A 22544-nucleotide genomic window follows, 5' to 3' on the forward strand; every position below is an offset into this window, starting at 1 on the left:
TAATCAAAAGAGTTTTCCCATACGGAACGATAGAATTAATAAATTCAAATGGGATTGAATTTAAAGTTAATGGTCACAGAGTTAAACACTACATACATGGTCCGATGGAAGTTGACAACGAAGTTAATCACAATTTCGATACCACAGCTAACTAAGTGTGGGGAGAATCAAGTCTTTAAAGGATAATATGTATTTCTGTTAGAGTTAGATTGTCTGTTTTCATGTAGTTCTCGAAAATAGAACCCGAATGGTCTTTCCCTAGCAGACCCTAAAGAACTAGTCTTCTCCCCCCATTCTGAATTTTTATTTTTTTAGGTTTTTACAAAATGAAGACTGCCTGTGAACTAAACCATGGTCTAATGCTACACGCTTTGATCACTAAACGTAATAATGACATACTCCCGAGTGAATTAGTATCAGTAATCAGAGAAAGAATGGACGGAGTTAGAAAAGAATCCATATGTGAAGATAATAAGTTACAATTTGGTAAAGGAAAATCAAAATCCGCAGCGAAAAGAAGAGCACGACACCTAGAACGATGTCACAAATGCGGAAAATGGTCACATGGAGGTAAATGTTAAAATAATCAAACCTATTCAAATACCGAATTTGTTACTTTATGTAGAGACGGACCGTTCATATGTTTAGAAGAAAAGACATTGAATGCTCGAGGTTACGCCTATGTAGCTATGGAAAATCAATTAAACCGACTATCTTATGAATGGGATAGATCATATAACTAAGAATACTATCTCACAGGTAAGTCTGTACAGTTTTTATTTTTTATTTATTTTTATTTTTAACCTTTTGATAATAAACGCTAATTTGTTCGCTATAAAGTATTAAATTGGTATTAAATAAAATTAGGTTTGGCGACCGAAATTATTGATATCATTCAAAAATTTATTACATCACTGCGAAATTTAACGTTTATTCTTAAGGTATAAATATCTTTAATCAATCAACCCAAAATATTTCAAAAATTCGTGAGTTAAATTAGGTTTTGGAACTGAAATTACTTTACCGAAAAGAGGGGCCCATATTTTTGATAATATTTGATTGATTAAAGGGGGATAAAAAGCCAAAAAGATTTTTAATTTTATTTTTACCATGTTTTTAAAATTAATATTTAAATCTTAAATTAATATTGTAAACTTTGTAAAAACAATATATTTAAAATTGTAAATATTTGAAAAATTAATATAAGTTTGGTGTGAATTTATAATGTGAATTTTTAAAATTAAATTTGGTGTGAATTTTTAATTTTTAAAATATGAATTTTTAATTTTATGCATTTCAAATTTTAAGTTTGGTGTGAATTTTTAATATTAATTTTTAATTTTATATTTAAGTTGTGTGAATTTAAAAACAAAAATTTACTTTATCTCATTAAGTTAAAAATATGATTTTTAAAATTCGTCGTAAGTTGAAGACTAGGTCTTTGAACCGAAATTACTTTACCCGAGGGAGGGACGAGAACTATTATTATCATTATTTTTAATCTTATTGAATTAAAGTATGCCAAAAACATTGAAAAAAAACCCAAAAATCTTAGCTTTTAAAACAATCGCTACAAAAAGACAAATTTTAAAATTTTGTCGAGGGTCGGACTAGGGCATCGTTCCAAAACGCCCTCATTCTTAAAAGAAACAAAATTTTAAAATTAATTAATATTTGTTTTATAAGTTAAAGGTTTTAAAAAAAAAAGTATGTATATATTTGTTTGTAGTTTATCTTATAAACAGGGTAAAACAACGCGTTTCCAAAGACTGGCATTAAGTTCAGCAAAAGTAACTAATTTTAACAACAAGATGCAAAATTATATGTGATGTAACAACAAACGGAATGAACAAATGACGTGCACCATTTATCATTCAAAACAAACGCCAATATGTTTGGAAGTTTTGGTAAAATTTAATTACTTTACTACGCTAATCACCCTCAATAATTTAAATTGTTACTGATTTCTTGCAAATGAGGGCATTGCATGATCTTAAGTGTGGGAAGGGGTTAAATTATTTCGGATTTTAAAATATTTTTTTTTTGATTTAAACACTGGGTTACCATTAAAAATACTAGTAAAGCAGTAGTTGTATTAGAATCTAGTGCTCTCTGGTAATAAGGAACAGCCCTAGTCTTATATACTGACTACCCACTTCTAGTAAAATTTTTCAAAATTTTCAACAAAATGAATTCAAAATCATGTTTATACATATTTATGAACGATGAAAACTAGGTCATTGAGCCGAAATTATCGTTACCTCGAAAAGGACATAAATTGAGAAACAACCCAAAATGTTAGAATTCATTTAGAATGGAATAGAAGAGAATAAAAAGGCAAATTAAGGAAAATAAAAGCCAAGTGTGGGAAATTTTTACCAAGTTATTCAAAACATATATCACATATTTTTGTACAAGATTATTGCAGGTACTTTTGCTTTGGACAATACTAATCAGTTTTACCCAATTTACTGTAATATATTTAAAAGAATAGATGGATCTACACGATGAATCAATTCCATTATTAAAAGGAAGTAAAGTCTTCCGAAAAAGACACGCGCTTCTTGATTTAGGTCAAGAAGTTGTCGTCCAGACCAGCTGTAGGTTGACGAAAAATCTAGAAAAGTCATCACTAAAATCGGCTGGAAATCCACGGACCTCAGCATCAAACAGGGTAGCCAAGTGGTCAGATTTATCCTAACCATGAGAAGGATTTATCTCGTACAATGGGGGGGCACCGTGCAAATTAGCTGGATAAGACTAATGAATCAGATCCCCAGAAAGGATAATCTCCTTAAAGATTAAAAATCAACTTTTAAGCCTGATATTAATCAATCCTTGAGATTGACCTTAAAGATTGAGAATTCAAACTCATGGAATTCGATGATATCTAAACTCGAGCTTGAACGAGAAAATATTTTGATCAAAAATTACAAACCGATTTGTTTTCTGAAAAACCATTTTCAATGCGTTCATTACCATTGAACGTAAAATCCTAGGAATTCACCTGGAATTCATTAGGTCACCTGAACCAAATCTGGTGTCAACCGTAAGAACGGTGGTTGCATAGCATGGTCGGAGACAGGACCTTGTGCTAGACCGAAAAATCATAGGATGATCTTTACTATCGCTCCTACCAAGGATAGTTCTAGCATCCGACACGTTAAAAGACCATAATCATCTGCATGTCACGGGACATTGCCTTAACAGTTTCTTGTTCATCGCTTTCCTTTACAACCGGACGGTAGTTTACCGAAAGGTAATATACGGAACAAGTAAACTGGATGTGTGCTATTCGATACCGGGATAGCAGTGGATTACACGAACCTAAAAGTTTTAGCCAAAATATTGATCCACAAATATATTTTGCAACACCGATGATGGATCAAATCAGAAAACTTGTCTAGGGTAAAATCTAGCTTGAATTTTTAAAAGATCAAATGTTTTCATAAAGATCCAATTTCCTTAAAGGATCTAAATTTTTATAGTCATGTGGGACTGTAAACCGCCTTTCAAATGTGCACTTTGCTTTGGAAACCGAAAGTAAATTGGCTATTTGATTGCAAGTGTCGTTGACCTAAACCCAAGGCAACTGTGGATGACACACCCACCTTTAACCATATCGTTACTATCATTGTTTATACCACCATATCAAAATCACTGATGTATAAAGTGTGAAGAATAAAGAAGTGATTTGTATGTTTTTATTTCAAGACTATATTGCTTGAGGACAAGCAACGCTCAAGTGTGGGGATATTGATAAGGCTAAAAAGGAACATATATTTCATAGCATTATCCCCCAAGAAAGACAAGATTTTAGTTGCAATTGTTCCATTTTCAAGTAATATTCGTTTATTTTAAATAAGTGCGAAGACAAAAGGTGAAAACGACGATTTGAAGACAAAAAGGTCCAAAAAGCTAAAAAGTACAAGATACAATCAAAAAGGTTCAAATTATTGATGAAGAACGTCTAAAAATGACAAGAGTACAAGTTAGAAAACGCAAAGTACACGATATAAAATTGTACGAAAGGACGTTCGAAAATCCGGAACCGAGGCATGAACCAACTCTCAACGCTCGACGCAACGGTGTAAAAATTACGAGTCAACTATGCACAAGAATAAAATATAATATTTAAATAATTCATAATAAGAATAATATTAAATAATAAAAAGTTGTTAATTGAGCATAGTTCAGGGGTCATAAATGAAAATTCAAATTTATAATTTGCCTATAAAAGGCTATGTAATTCGATCGATATAGGGATACCTTTTTCTATCATATTTCTATCTATATATCGATCCATCTATCTATTATCAATATCAATTATCAATATCTATATTCTATATCTCTATCATAATGTTAACTTAATAAGATATAACAATAATCTTAATTTTAATTTTAAATTATGATAATAATAAGATTTATGATAGAGATCGTTTGAGTGTGTAAGTCGAAATTCTGTCCGTGTAACGCTACGCTATTTTTAATCATTGTAAGTTATGTTCAACCTTTTTACATTAATGTCTCGTAGCTAAGTTATTATTATGCTTATTTAATCCGAAGTAATCATGATGTTGGGCTAATTACTAAAATTGGGTAATTGGGCTTTGTACCATAATTGGGGTTTGGACAAAAGAACGACACTTGTGGAAATTAGACTATGGGCTATTAATGGGCTTTATATTTGTTTAACTAAATGATAGTTTGTTAATGTTAATATAAAGATTTACAATTGGGCGTCCCTATAAATTACCATATACACTCAATCGGACACGATGGGCGGGGTATTTATATGTACGAATAATCGTTCATCTAACCGGACACGGGAATGGATTAATAGCCACTAGAATAATTAAAACAGGTGTGAAATTATGTACAAGGACACTTGGTATAATTGATAACAAAATATTAAAACCTTGGGTTACACTCAGTCGACATCCTGGTGTAATTACTAAACAAAGTATTAAAATCTTGTTACAGTTTAAGTCCCCAATTAGTTGGAATATTTAACTTCGGGTATAAGAATAATTTGACGAGGACACTCGCACTTTATATTTATGACTGATGGACTGTTATGGACAAAAACCAGACGGACATATTAAATAATCCAGGACAAAGGACAATTAACCCATGGGCATAAAACTAAAATCAACACGTCAAACATCATGATTACGGAAGTTTAAATAAGCATAATTCTTTTATTTCATATTTAATTTCTTTTATTTTATATTTAATTGCGCTTCTAATTATAACACTTTTATTTATTGTTATTATATTTAATTGCACTTTTAATTATCATACTTTTTAATTATCGCAAGTTTATTTTATCGCACTTTTATTATTCGCAATTTCATTATCGTTATTTACTTTACGCTTTAAATTAAGTCTTGTATTTATTTATTATTTTACATTTAGTTTTAACTGCGACTAAAGTTTTAAAATCGACAAACCGGTCATTAAACGGTAAAAAAAACCCCCCTTTATAATAATATTACTACTTATATAATTATATATATTTTGTATAAATATAGTTGTTAAAAATATAGTAAGTATCACCAGCTCCCTGTGGAACGAACCGGACTTACTAAAAACTACACTACTCTACGATTAGGTACACTGCCTATAAGTGTTGTAGCAAGGTTTAGGTATATCCCATCCGTAAATTAATAAAACTTATGTCATATTTTGTAGTATTTTGTATTAAAAATAATACTATTTCGTACCCTCACGCTACATCATCAGCAACATACCAATCGTTAAGGTTCGTTGGAATGCACGAAGGAGTCCCGAGTTTACTTGGGAATGAGAGGATCAGATGAAACAAAAGTACCCACATTTGTTTCCCGAGAACGCAAAATAGGTACAACTTTAAAATTTCGGGACGAAATTTATTTAACGGGTAGGTACTGTAACGACCCGGATTTTTCCGATCGTTTTATACATATAAGATTAATATTTACATAAATTAAACATTACCAACATAATAAGCAATCTAAATTGTTGAGACTTATGTTTTTGAAAAGAGTTTTACACAACGTTTGACCGTCCAATTTGACTGATGATATCACGAACTATATAACATACGATAATTATACGTTTGTGTATATATATGTATTTATATATATTTAACATGATCTAAGGATGGTTTAACATCTCATTGTGTACCAATAACACTGAGTTATAAGTATACTTTGAGACTACTAACTTAAGTTTTCAAAACGATAACTATACGTAACGTTCTTTAACATATATACTTGTAACCTATAATGCTTATACAAGTATCGTATAAATATGTATTTAATCACTTTTAAAGGACTTAAATACATAAAACAATATAAGTATATTCACAAAAGATAGCTATATTTGAATTCTCGTTCCGATTTCTCAAGATTTCTATACGTATATCTAAGGTATATGTACCAGTATCATACCCAGCTTCTATACGTATTTACTATTAGTATATACATATCAAATCAATATCCTAATCAACATTATTACTGCCCTAGATATGAGGTAATTAGGGATTGGAAGCTAGCATAGATTTTTATACAAAATAACAAACTAAAAACTTGTCCTTGTCCCCCCCCCCCCATTCACGTTTTTAAGGGCTTCACCCATTTCATTTTTAGCTCACCATTCTTACTTCCAAATTACCCTCTAACTCACCTACTTACAAGCCATAAGAAACCCACATCAATTCAGCAAGTAACCATGAAGATCCAGCTTCAAAAACAAGCCTTAATCATCATAAGAAATTCCTTTCAAGAACACTTCAATAATCCTTCCAAGTATACAAGTTTACTTCCAACCTTTTGATCTAACTCCACAACTCTTTGATTCCAAGATTATTTCTTATCTCTTGCAGTAACTTTGTCCAAGTAACTTGAGGTAGTAACCTTGTTCATAATCTTATTCAATTCATATTCATATAGCTATCTTATTTTGTGTTATAAAATTTTAATAACAAGAACATAGTTTGAATGATTTCAAACTTGTTCGCAAACTAAATAGATCCTTCTAACTTGGCTTTTAAAACATGACCTGTAATATATCATAATGATATGCTAACTTAACAATATAAACCTTGTTTTTACAAAGAACACCTTAAAACTGAATCTACGTCGTCGGAGTGCAACCGGGGGCTGTTTTGGGTTGGATAATTAAAAACCATCTTGAACTTTGAATTGGAAGTTTATATTCTGGAAAAATGATATTTCTTATGAATATGTTAATATATAAAAATCTCATGGTGTAACTCAAAGTGTAAGTATTTTTGTAAAAATGATCATCTAGATGTTGTTTTTACAACAGAAATGATCACTTTCATAAGATTCACCAAAGTTTGACCTATAACCTGTGATTTTGAATGCAAACTAAGGTATTTACAGTTCATATTCATAAATAATGACTCGATCCAAGGAAGTGGCAAGTTGAACCAACAAAAACGGAGTTATATTGAAGAAACTATGATATTTTATATATATTTACTTATGATTTGATTTTATATATTTCAGGACCACCCGTAAACAACACGAGAAGATTAATTATAAGACCTCATGATTGTACGCAACACGTCATTTGAAAACACGGTACTTTATGTACGCAACACGTCATTTGACAACATGGTACCATGGGTCGAGATTAATTGTGATCAATACGAAAACGATGGGGTCTTTATTTATTTTATTGAGCAACTAATTGTGGACCACTAACATCGGACTGCTAACTACGGACTAATAGATATTAAAAGTATTATAAGTATATATGTAACGATTATTTGAAAATAAAATATGTTAATATATTATATATATGGTTAGGTTCGTGATATCAATCGGAGACCAAGTCGTGTTTATTACCTTCAAGGCAAAAGTGAGTATATAGTCCCACTTTTAAACTCTAAATATTTCGGGATGAGAATACATGCATTTTATGATTTACGTTATGGACACAAGTGATTAAAAATATATATTCTACGTTGAGTTGTACCACTGGCATACTTCCCTGTAACTTGGTAACTACTATTTACATGAGGTATTGTAAACGCGAATCCTGTTGATAGATCTATCGGGCCTGACAACCCCAACCGGACTGGACGACCAGTATTCAACGGTTGCACAGTACTTCATTTCGGTAACTACACTTGGTACGGTGTAGTGAGATTTCATAATAAAGGGAATATGCGACGTTGATTAAATGTTAAGTATGGTTATCAAGTGCTCAACCACTTAGAATATTTTTATTAAAACGTTTATGTATATTAAATCTTATGGTCTATATTTATAACGCTGCTAGCATTAAACCTATATCTCACCAACTTTATGTTGACGTTTTAAGCATGTTTATTCTCAGGTGATAATTAAAAGCTTCCGCTGCATTATGCCGAATTTAAGCAGGATTTGGAGTATGCATATTTGTGTCAAAAATAAAACTGCATATCGGAAGATTTGTAATGTGAAATATGTTGGAAATCGTATTGTTATTATCAAATGTAAAGTTTGTAAAACTAAGATTATCGCTAAACGATAATCATTATTATACTGTTTGAACCTTTGATTATAATAAAGGTTATTTTTTGTATTATAAAAACGTATGCAGATTTTAAAAAATGTCACATATAGAGGTCAATACCTCGCAATGACACCAATGAGTATGTGACGTTTATATTCGATATGAACGGGACGCTTCATATATAAAAATATACTTTCATATATCTTAAGTAAATAAATTTATAAAGTTCATTTAATATCATAGAAATATAATGATAGGTATTATTTATGTAATTATATTACGTGTAATAAAATATCTTTGTATTACATATTTATTTGATAAAATAATATCTTATAATAATAATAAGTAAAAGTTGTATTATTTTGTAATAATAATTATTATTATTCTATTAATAAAATATCAATATTTATAATTACAAAAAATGATATTATGATAAAATGATAATTCTAATTATGATAACTTTAATATTTACGATACTTTTTAATACTATTTTTAAAATAATAATTCTATTTAAAATGATAATAATAATGATATTTTATAATAACAATGACATTTCTATTAAAATGATAATTTTTGTTAAAATGATAGTTTTAATACTAACGATACTTTTAATAATAATAGTAATGATAAAAATAATAAGAACGATAATTTTATCTAAATCAATATCTTATAATATTTTAATTTCATCATAACACTCATACTCATTATTTCCTAATCGTTTCATTTAATAGCTTTTAATCGTCTTTTATATCGTGTTCATAATACTGATAATAATAGTAATCAAAAGAATTAGGTGTTACTAATATTAATTTTAATTACAATAATACTAATAATGATAATTACTATGATATTATTAATAATACTAATATCTATTTTAATGATAATAATAATAATAACAAAAATAACAATAACCATTTTTAAATAATGATATATATATTAATAATAGTAATAATAATAATAATAATAATAATAATACTAATTATAACTTTAACGATAATAACGATAGTAAAAATAATAAAAATAACAATTTTTAATGATAATTCCTTTTATTGATAAAGATAATAATAATAATAACAATAAAATAAAACTAGAACGACGATAATAACAACGATAATATTAATCATTTTTAATAATAATACCAAATTTCAATTGACTATAACTCCAAATCTGTTCATCGAAACCATTCAATATCTAAATGAAAAGTTCTTAATTTTTCGCTAGCTTTCCAATGACATGCATATCTTATACTTTATCTCAACTGATACGACCCGCCCTAATCCATAAGGACGAATACAATAACATATGATTACATCGCGAGGTACTTGACCTCTATATGATACATTTTACAAACATTGCATTCATTTTTAAAAGACGAACTTTCTTTACATCTAAAGTTGACGGCATGCATACCATTTCATAATATATCCAACTATAATTGACTTAATAATAATCTTAATGAACTCAATGACTCGAATGCAACGTCTTTTGAAATATGCCATGAATGACTCCAAGTAATATCTTTAAAATGAGTAAATGCACAGCGGAAGATTTCTTTAATACCTGAGAATAAACATGCTTTCAAGTGTCAACCAAAAGGCTGGTGAGTTCATTAGTTTATCATAAATAATTATTTCATAATTTTAATAGACCACAAGATTTTCATTTCCATTTCTCATAAATATACGTCCCACGCATAGAGACAAAAATATCATTCATATGGATTGAACACCTGGTAACCGACATTAACAAGATGCATATAAGAATATCCCCTATCATTCCGGGAAATCCTTCGGACATGATAAAACAACATCGAAGTACTAAAGCATCCGCTACAACGGATGGGGTTCGTTAGGCCCAATAGATCTATCTTTAGGATTCGCGTCAATTAGTAGACTGGTTTACTAATTCTTAGGTTACCAAGTAAAAGGGGCATATTCAGCTTCGATCATTCACCCATATAATGTAGTTTCAATTACTTGTGTCTATTTCGTAAAACATTTATAAAAATTACGCATGTATTCTCAGCCCAAAAATATAAAGGGTAAAAAGGCAAATGAAACTCACAATACTATATTTTGTAGTAAAAATACATATGACAACATTGAACAAGTACAGGGTTGGCCTCAGATTCACGAACCTATATCAGTAATATATATTAAATATATAATCACATAATTCCATTTATTAATTATGTGCTATTTATTTAAGTGTTTTAATTATATAATAATCATTCTCAATTCTATTTAATATATATATATATATATATATATATATATATATATATATATATATATATATATATATATATATATATATATATTATATCTTCAATTATGTGTTACATATATTTATTTTGTAAAATAATTACTATTTATAGTTATATTAACATATGTATACAAGTAGTTAGTATTATATCAAAAATCAGTAATTTGTTATAGGTAATATTTATATAATTAATGTCACTATTTTCATTCTATAATCTTATGTAATACTAATATAATTATATTATGTATCAAATATATATTTTTATGTATCTAATATTTATTTAATAAAATAATGTTAATAATAATAATAATAATAATAATAATAATAATAATAATAATAATAATAATAATAATAATAATAATAATAAGTAGTAAGTAAACTACCTCAAAGAAGTATCCCTTAAAAAATTTTCTCAAGTCCGGGTTTGAACCCGCGACGTCCCGCTATCTTGACATTCCCTTAGACCAGCTGATCCAGCCTACTTTTCTTGTTTAATTCCATTTTCAAACATAATTAACCCATTATTTCTCTTCTCTTCTTCTTAAAGAAAAAAAATAATAGCCACAGCCCAGCTCGAACTCGCGACCTATCGTTCACCTATCACATTCCCAGACCCTCCCTCTGATTATGTATTTACATTCTTATCATCGCCTAAAAACTATATAACCTATATTTATTTGTTTCCTAATTATCATCATCTATTCTTTATCAGCATCAAGTTATCATAATCAAATTATCATCGTGAATCTCGCGTTTAATCTTCATATCAAACACAAAATTATCAAATCCTACTTATTTTCTTCACCATCAATTATATAACATCACCAATCTCATCTCATCTCATCATCTTAATGATCCTCATAATTATTTTATCATTAGCAATACCGTAACCCTTATCATCATAATACTCTAACTATCATCATCATCTTAATCATCCTATCGTCACCATATCTAACTTCTAATATCATAATCATATCCGTCATCAATTATCTAACTTCGTTATCATGACATTTTATCATATCATCATCAGTTTTATTTTTCAACCTCACAACTAAACAAACTCGGCCCATTGTCAAACTTCACGGCCCAACTAGTTTCGGCCCAACAGGAAGTACAAAATTTCGGCCCAACAGGAAGAATATAAACTCTCAGCCCAATATCCAAATAAATAAATAAAAACTCTCGGCCTATAATTGATGTACTTTACTCTGAAGCTTTGCTGTGTTTCGGCTATATGAAAAAAAAATTATTTATAAAGCAACCAATTGTAAATGCCCAACATATAGCCACTACTTCACTCATTTAACTTGGATTTAAAAATAGTGGGACGTAAAAGTGGAGTGGCACAATCATTAACCTCGTACCTTCTTTTTAATGGTATCTCATCATTTTATAATTTATAAAGGATCAATCAAGAAATTTGTCTACCATGGGACTAGCTTTGTTCCACTTGAATAATAAAAAAAAAAAAAAAGAAACCTTGTATAATATACTCTATATATCCAAGTTGTCACCTTTAAATTGTGAGCATAATCAACTCATTTCGTTACTTTATGTAACTCGACCTCCTTATTTTTCTCGTATTTAATCCACAGAAAGAGCAGTCCCAAAAGTTTTGGTGGTGATGTTGGTTTGTTTACGAAAAAGAAAAGGAGAAGGAAGGTGGTGAAATGAGTGATTCAAATGAAAAGGGTGAAACCATGGTGGTTATCTGTAACAGAAGAATAGAAAGAAGATTGCTATTCGATTCTTGGGTTTGAGGTGAGTTTTCAAAGGTGGCGAAAGGTTGTGATGGAAAATGGTGAAGCTCGATGGTGAAAGTTATGTGGTATTGGAGTATTCAATGGTGAGGTGAAGGTGGCGATACCGGTGATGCAATGGGCTGGGGTGTTGACGGATGAGAGTGGTCATAGAGTGGTGATCAAAGTGATTGTAATAGGTGCTCGAGTTGTGAGATTTCTTCCACGAGTGATATTAGTAGGTGTTTGTAATTTAGTTAACTTGTTACACTATATTCCGTATATGTACACCCATGCTCCAACCAATTTCTAAATGATGTGGTTCTCGGTTTGCAATTTGATCACGAGTAAACCAAAAAGGAATATTAGCAGTGGAAAGTTGCAGTGGTCGTCGATGGTGGTTGTAATGTGGAGGCCGATGGTGACCGGTTGTCTCAGGAGAAGAAGAACACTAGAAGATGGAGGAGAAGATATATGAGTCTATCTATATCTAATGTGCATGTGTATATTTTCATATTTGAAATAATGATCAAATCACTCATAGGGTTTTTAATAATTCAACCCATTCACGGGTATGATTAGAGACATAATTCAATCAATAAGATAATTCAAAAAGTAGGGAAAAAGACTCGAAAAAGATTTCATTCATTCATCTGTATTATTAGATCTTTGATTTATTAAATAATAAATATAAATATATTAATAATAATAGATTTACTAATAATAGAATTAATAATATTATTAATAATAGTAATTTCAAAATAATACTAATAATAATAAAATAATGAAAAAAGGTAATTAAATAAGGATATTAATAAATTTTAAATAAAAAGATATTTGTTAGTATTCATAATAATAATAATAATAATAATCATGATAATAACTAAAGTTACAATTTTTCTACTAATTATGATATTAAGGATGATAATGATAATATCAATAATTAAATATGTCAAATTTCATATTATATATATTAATAATAATGACACTGATATTAAGATTTAATATTTGAAGGTAATAATAATATTATTAGTAAAGATAACAATTTAAATGTGTTAAAATTCATATCTATATATTATCTATAATAATATAACTAACACTAATATTAATTATTAATATTAACATTAGTACTAATAATAATAAAGAAAGTAATTACTATAACAACTATATTTCAACTTATATTTAATGTAGTAATATTACAATTTATTAATTATATCATACTTACTAATTATATATATATATATATATATATATATATATATATATATATATATATATATATATATATATATATATTACAATATATATACTATTACTTATATATAGAATTCATATATATATATATATATATATATATATATATATTTACATATTTGCTTACATACAATAGTTCGTGAATCGTCGAAGACAGTCAAAGATCAAATGATCTCATGATAATAGTTCAAAATTTTTAGACTCGATATTACAAACTTTGCTTATCGTGTCGAAATCATAATAATATAAAGTTTAAATTTGGTCGGAAATTTCCGGGTCGTCACATCAACCGCATATGTAACTAATTCAAGATTCAACATATCCTATCTAATGGCAATATTAAAAGTACAAGCATGCATAATCTTATATACTCGAGCACTAGTCAGGGATACACTATTAGTATGTAAAAGTTAAGTTATGAGTGCTCACGTATCAATATTGAGATTCAATATTGTAGGAAAGGTACGTAGACGCAACGAAGACGATAAACACTAGATTGGCCTCACGAGCTATACCCCTGATCCATACCCATCACCTCCATAGCTATAACCCATAATTTCCTTAGCCTTATCCTACTCATAAAACGTGTTTTGAAATAACTCGCGCGCACCTTTTGTCGTAGTATTTTATGTATAATACTAATACTAATAATAATAATACTACTTATATTAATATCATAATAATATTTAGTAATAAAATTAATAAATAAATAAAATAAATAAGTAAATGATACGGAGTAATATACAGAGATAGGTAGATGGATAATGAAAATGAGAATGAAACCAGATCGAGCGAGCTTTAAGGACTTCACCTCACCAAATCCCCCATGCGATCACATGGGGGCTCCTTGAGAAATGCATGCGTTCGCATGCACTAATATCCCAGCTCATATGCACTTCTAACTTGCTGCCGACACTTTTAATATTATTATATATATATTATATTTAATTTATATAATTACTTATATATTATATTATATTTACGTTCATTGTAAAAATGTAATTTTTGTTCCAAATTCTCGTACGTTGTCACTCGACTCATGTCCCACTTTCGGTTTTTCGAATGACGTTTCGTTCGCTGAGAAAACTAGCATTTTACGTTTAGTGACTCGTACCCTTATCAAAATATAGTCTTAAATCACTAACAAACAATATTACACGAAGTATAACTTATGCATTTGAGTGTTGTGGTCATTTGCTTCTATAAATCAAAGTCTCGCTTGCTTATTAAAATACGTTTAATAATATTGAAACGTTTTAAATTATACATTAACGCGTTTGTAAAATATATATATATTTTTACTTAAGAATATAATTTTGTATATCTTATATATAATTGAAATATCTATCTAATTATATTTCAAAGTTCAAAACGTTTAAGTAATAGAAAATATTATATCGTATCACGTTTTACGTTTTTGAAACAATATATATATATATATATATATATATATATATATATATATATATATATATATATATATATATATATATATATATATATATATATATATATATATATATATATATATATATATAATTTATGAAACAAAGCTTTAATTAAGTTTCTTAAAACTTATGAACAATTTATATTATAAAACGTTTCACTAATAAAGTTCTTTAAAAATTGTTTTTGTTCATTTGAAACAATATTAAATAAATATGAAAACTTTGTTTTTCCAAACTAAGTATATTTAAGAATCATTTTACTAAAAAGATTATATTAGAAGAAGTTGGTATATCGTAAAACATTTTAGAGAAGTAAGATTAAATATACTTTTCATAGGTTTCAAGTTTTTAATGTTTGTTGGTGCAACGTGATATAAAATCCAAAGGTTAGACAAACGTACGAAATCACCTTAATGTAAAATGTCGATACCCAATGTCTAAGTTATTTACATTCCACATTCCAACTTTAAAATGATAGTCATAATAGTTGTAACATCCCAACCCGTTAACCAACCAAATACGCGTAAAAAAATTTTTTTGTATACTCAGTGTAGTGCGCGGCGCGCACCACCCTCTGTGCGCGGCGCGCACAGAGGCCTGGACAGTTCTGATCAACTTGTTCGTTTCACGCAAAAAGATCTTCGACTTCCCGACACAATTAGACCAAACGGTTTTCACAACACATTATAATAAGTAAAACTAACACGTTTTGATTATAAACAAGTTTTACGACACCGGGTCTACATCGGCCCGTTTTACGAGTTAAGTACGAAATACAATTTTCGACCCCAGTTTCTAACACAAAATAAAAAGCCGAGCATGGCGATTGGGGATACGCTACCCAATCCTAATCCAAATCCAAAGCAAGTGCACTAATCCCCGTGCTCACCCGAGCCACCGTCTCCAAAGCAAATCTATAAAAAAGGTAAACAACGAGAGGGTAAGCTAACGCTTAGTGAATGCAATAATTATACATATACATATATAATATACCTACTTGCATACACTTACACAAATACCTCATACACGCTAGCAAGTTACATAGCATACCTTCGCAAGTATAACTCTAAATTCTTCAAGACCACAAGCTAGCACCACAACAACATATATATAACTCGAATAATATAAAATGTTACACTACAACACATCACCATGGTTAACCGATTACACAAGGGAATGGTACTTCGAATTTCCCACCGGTATTCATAACAACCGTTAGTGTACAACGAAATATATCACTAATCCCTAGGCCATTCGGACAACGAAATATCCGTTCAAAGCAAGTTAGTGTATAACGAAATATATCACTAACTCTTGGTTGGATTGGACAACGAAATATCCGTTCAAAGCAATCGTTAGTGTACAACGAAATATATCACTAACTCTTGGTCGGATTGGACAACGAAATAACCATTCAAAGCAATCGTTAGTGTACAACGAAGTATATCACTAACTCTTGGCGGTTTGGACAACGAAATGTCCATCGTTAGTGTACAACGAAATATATCACTAACTCTTGGGCAATTTGGACAACGAAATATCCATCGTTAGTGTACAACGAAATATATCACTAACTTTGGTGGTATAGACAATGCATACCCGGCCCCTCCCCCGCCCTACAAATAGATACATTATATACGCACATGTATAATCATTCCACTCACCTTGTCGCCTTGATGAAATGCTACCGAATAATCCGCAACTCGCCGATGAAATGTACCTATTCCATCATCACAATTACAACAACACACTTAGAGTGGATTTACAAACCAACCCAATTCGACCCTTAGTGCAAATTCGACCAATTGCACTTACAAACCCAAAACGCGCCCAAACTAACCAATAATCACTAACACAAGTGAAAATGGTCTTATTATGCCAATTGAACCCAATCTTAAGTGTTAAACACTTATCATTCTCAAAATCAACCAAAACCCCAATTTTGACTCATTTCCAAAATTAGTCTTTCAAATACACAAAATGGGTTCTAACACTTCCATAATCACTAATCCTAGTGATTAAACCCAAATACAAGTCCTAATCATGGCCAATTTGTTCACCAACCCAAAATCCACCAACAACAACCAATAACCCGATTACTAGCATCAATAAACTCACTTCATGAGTTTAAATGGGTTTCCTAACAATTTTAAGTTCAAACTCTAACTCGAGTACCAAAATCAACCAATGAAATTCGGAGTTTGAACTTACCGAAACTACCACAACGTAGCCGTGAACGAGATGAACAACTTTAAAACCCGAGCTTTGGTGAGAATCCAACTCCTTCTTCCCCAAATGAAGCTTTCTCTCTCTAAACTCTTCTCTCACTAGGGTTTGGAGATAAGAGTGATGAATGGATGTGAAATTGATCCACAATTGGATTCAAACCATTTGATATGGCCACAGATCCGACCCCAAGTGAAATGACCAAAATGCCCATCATTAAACTCAAAAAGCAGAAAAATAGAATCCTGTCGCTGGCAGTGTGCGCGGCGCGCTCACTTAGTGGTGCGCGGCGCGCACAGTGGTCTGAGCAGTTTCCTGAGCTTTTTAATTTACGCCATGCACTATACATTTATGTACGCCATTTGCACTCTATGTACCATGAATATTTGGGTGTTACAACTCTCCCCCACTTAGAATCGATCACGTCTTCGTGATCCTCGTCACTTAACCGTCCGGATCTACACTCCACGGTCCTCAACATAAGTTCCAAATTCGATCTCCACCACATTACGCATTAATCCGAAGATTATTCCAATAACTAAAAACATACTTGTACGCGTTCCGAAACGTGCAATACATACAACATCCGAAATCCATAACGATCACTTGGAATACGCGAGACCGCCACGTACTCTTCCAACTTCTCTAGGCAATCCTTCTCTAAGAGTTACCATTAATAACCAAATCATCACCCACGATCTATTAAAATTCACAAATTCAAGCACAAGAATTTGTTAAATCCCTCCAATCGGGAAAACTCAACCAATCTCGTACCGAGATATCAATCCCTGGACGTACTCTCACCAAGTACAATGCTAAGAACAACCAAGTCTCAACCTAAGGTCAACGACCCAAACGATGAACACCAAGCAAAAACGAATCCTTACGGATAACACTTACCCCTAGCATCCCCCGTAGTGCGCAAACACGGCTATTACGCAACTATCGTACATCGTAAGCAAGCGACCAAAACCGCTAACGTCCAAATCGACTAAGGCATCACATGTTCAGATCGTGTGAGTAAAACACGGCTATTACTCACAATCATACGCACAAACACGGCTATGTGTATAAATATGGAATGTGGACAACACATGAATGGTACTCCCATTCCGATATGGTTATACCACGATTAACCAATAATACAAGGGAATGGTACTTCGGATTTCCCATCGGTGTTCCCAACAACCGTTAGTGTACAACGAAATATAACACTAACCCCCGAGGTGTTCCAAAATGGCTATGCAACACTATTACCAACGTGTGAGTAAAAATCGGCTATTATTCACCACCATGTGCACAAAATGGCTATGTGCACAATTCATACGGTCAATTAACATCATAAACCTACAAGTAATGGTTCTTTTCGAAAACCGCTCACCATCAATCACAACCAAGAGTGGTTAACTAAGAGCTAATCCTTCTGGATATCACTCATCACCTATCGTTAGTAAAACGCGATCAACCTAGAGATAACCCCAAATAAACACATACACGTAAGCACCTCGTAGTACACAATAATGGCTATCGTGTAACTACCACCCAAAGTATACGATAATGAGGCATCGTACCCTTTCTCAAAGTCCCATTATGCTATTTCCAAAGGTAACCAAACGGCTAACACAATCAAGCCAAGAACCACCCATATTGCGCATAGGCACAACAATAATTCCCTAGAAGAGAATCCGGCACGCACATTCCTTAACCGAGGGATCTTACCTTGCTCGTCGAACGCGTAAATTATCTCCCAATGAGATTTACCACATCACCACCTCGGTGATAATTTAAATCCAAAAACCATAAGTACAATTTATTCCAAATCGTACTTTTACCACAATCGACCAATGTAGGTCTCAACACTAGCTTCGAATCCCTACGAGCATTGTCCAAATATCACTACAATAGAACACCTTCGTGCGAGAGTACAAACTCCCCCACTTAGAACTCCGCTCCGTAACCACATCACCGAACAATAGCATCCCGTGGAACGACCACTTATCAACATACACAACCAATATCCTCATTGGTCATAGTCCTCGAATTCTCATGGATTCGTTTTCAACAATAAATCCCGACGATAAACACATGCTCACTCTCATGGAAGGAGTGACCACTAATCCAACAACTAATGCGCCATTTGCATTATCATAACCCCTAAAAGAGAGACGAGGTACACCCGTCTTGCATAGTTCCTAATACGCACGTCATCAAACCTTGCTCCAACTTTGAGCATACGAAGGTTTTTAACCTATTCTTAAACACTTCAAACGAAGAGTTTACCACAAATTTCGCAACTTAAACCTTGCAATGCTCCGGTTGCTCTAGCTTGTCAAATTTCCACCTAGTCACTCATGTACTTAAGGGTTTCTCCCCGGTACCCTAAGTACAATGTAACCGCAACACCATCGGAGTCGATCACCACGCTAGTAGGTATGAAAGAGGCACCTAACGTTGCGTCCCGTAGACTCCATTACTAACATTCATCTAGGCCAAACACTTGATCTCAATGGTTCCGTCCACCCGATGAACCTCATGGTTCATCAACTTCAACACGAAAGCGAGCACGCTCTAACATTCGAACACCAAAGCCCATTTCCATGGCTTAGTAGAAATGCTTTCCGAAACATTAAGGAATGCTTGGTTGCACCAAGTCTTACGCCCTTCGCCCGACAACCAAACGTCACTATAGGGTACTTCCATTAGGAACTTCACCCATAACAATAAAACGCGCAACACAACGCACTCAACAAAACAGTACACATCGGCACACAATAAATATTCAAAGGACATATTTATTAAAAACGAAAAGTGCCTTAACGTCCCCTTACGGCATTTGCCGCCGCCAACTCGAGACAATCCGGCTTGCGATGTCCCTCTTTATGACAATAGTAGCACATTCCGTCATCACTTCTCGGTATCGTGCACTCCCATAGCTTGTGGCCCCTAACACCACAATTGAAACATCTAGGCGCATGAGAACTCGTAATTTCTTTCTCTACATTTCCCATGCTCACATTTGCACCCTTAGCCTTCTTACTTGGAGCACCATACGAATCAACCCTTCTCTTACTCAAAGGTTCACCAATTATCGATCGCGAATGCGATTCAAAGCCCCTAGCCACGGTGAATAACTCCGCGAACGAGTTCACTTGACCAATACTAATTTTGTTCCGCAAGTCATCATTCAAAGCTCGACAGAAATCTTCCATCAACATACAATCATTCCCAATATACTCCGGGCAAACACGAGCCTTTGCCATAAAGGTCGTCTTGAGAGTATTCAAATCCATAGAACCTTGTTGCATATTTCGTAACTCATTACGCAAGTCCAACAAATCCGCTCGAGTCCGGAACTCCTCGAAGAATTCCTTCTTAAAATCGTCCCACAATAACCCCTTAAATGCTTCACCGCCAACAATATCAGTCTTACCATCCAACAACTCCCTTGCCCTACCCCGCAACAAGCTAGTAGCGAGTCTCGTCCTCTTCTCGGGAGGGCAATCAATAGAACGAAAACACCCTTCGGCATCCGAGATCCATGTTGTGCTTATCAAAGGATCCGGTTTCCCGTCATATATCGGAGGTTTATTCTTCATGAAGCTCTTACGACAACGCTCCATTTCACCATTACTTCGAAAATCGGAATACATCCTACCCATTTGCTCCGCAACGGCGGCCTCAACTCTAGCATTAAACTCAACGTCATTCGTCTCGATCCCATTTCCAGTCACCATTTTAAGAAATGCAAAGATTAGATCATGAACGTATAGAACCATACATGCAACGTCGCCCCATCTTGCTCAATAATCGTCTTACATAACTTGTTAGACACGATTTGCACCCATATTAATGATAGCTAGTCACTAATACGCGAACACGTCGCATCCACTCGTTAGTACCACGACCATCTTGCTCGATGATTTTCTCAAACACAAACATAAACACAAAACAACACATTAGTATATTAATAACATCCGCATATTAATATAAACGTTAGTCCACCTATAAACTAGGTCACTAACCAATTTCCCTTTCCGACCCGTAATCCTACAAGTCCCACAACAATTTCGCACACATAAAAGTCTAAGTCTAGGCACCTATCTCAAGTCACCTAAATCCCTTAGACCATGCTCTGATACCACTTGTAACATCCCAACCCGTTAACCAACCAAATACGCGTAAAAAAAAAATTGTATACTCAGTGTAGTGCGCGGCGCGCACCACCCTATGTGCGCGGCGCGCACAGAGGCCTGGACAGTTCTGATCAACTTGTTCGTTTCACGCAAAAAGATCTTCGACTTCCCGACACAATTAGAACAAACGGTTTTCACAACACATTATAATAAGTAAAACTAACACGTTTTGATAATAAACAAGTTTTACGACACCGGGTCCACATCGGCCCGTTTTACGAGTTAAGTACGAAATATAATTTTCGACCCCAGTTTCTAACACAAAATAAAAGCCGAGCATGGAGATTGGGGATACGCTACCCAATCCTAATCCAAATCCAAAGCAAGTCCACTGATCCCCGCGCTCACCCGAGCCACCGTCTCCAAAGCAAATCTATAAAAAAAGGTAAACAACGAGAGGGTAAGCTAACGCTTAGTGAATGCAATAATTATACATATACATATATAATATACCTACTTGCATACACTTACACAAATACCTCATACACGCTAGCAAGTTACATAGCATACCTTCGCAAGTATAACTCTAAATTCTTCAAGACCACAAGCTAACACCACAACAACATATATATAACTCGAATAATATAAAATGTTACACTACAACACGTCACCATGGTTAACCGATTACACAAGGGAATGGTACTTCGAATTTCCCACCGGTATTCATAACAACCGTTAGTGTACAACGAAATATATCACTAATCCCTAGGCCATTCGGACAACGAAATATCCGTTCAAAGCAATCGTTAGTGTACAACGAAATATATCACTAACTCTTGGTCGGATTGGACAACGAAATATCCGTTCAAAGCAATCGTTAGTGTACAACGAAATATATCACTAACTCTTGGTCGGATTGGACAACGAAATATCCATTCAAAGCAATCGTTAGTGTACAACGAAGTATA

The 22544-nt window shown here is 32.4% G+C and overlaps 1 long non-coding RNA gene across 1 annotated transcript; it reads right to left on the reverse strand.

Annotated features, from left to right (window-relative positions):
• Positions 1-16105: 16105 nt before the first annotated feature.
• LOC139873197 (uncharacterized) lies at positions 16106-17586 on the reverse strand. Its single transcript, XR_011767288.1, has 3 exons — positions 17429-17586; positions 16882-16937; positions 16106-16131 (listed from the first exon to the last, which is right to left on the reverse strand). It is a non-coding gene; the product is annotated as an uncharacterized lncRNA (long non-coding RNA).
• Between the last annotated feature and the right edge of the window lie 4958 nt (positions 17587-22544).

The sequence above is a fragment of the Rutidosis leptorrhynchoides genome, chromosome 1 (genome assembly GCF_046630445.1).
Source record: "Rutidosis leptorrhynchoides isolate AG116_Rl617_1_P2 chromosome 1, CSIRO_AGI_Rlap_v1, whole genome shotgun sequence".
Taxonomy (NCBI): Eukaryota; Viridiplantae; Streptophyta; class Magnoliopsida; order Asterales; family Asteraceae; genus Rutidosis; species Rutidosis leptorrhynchoides.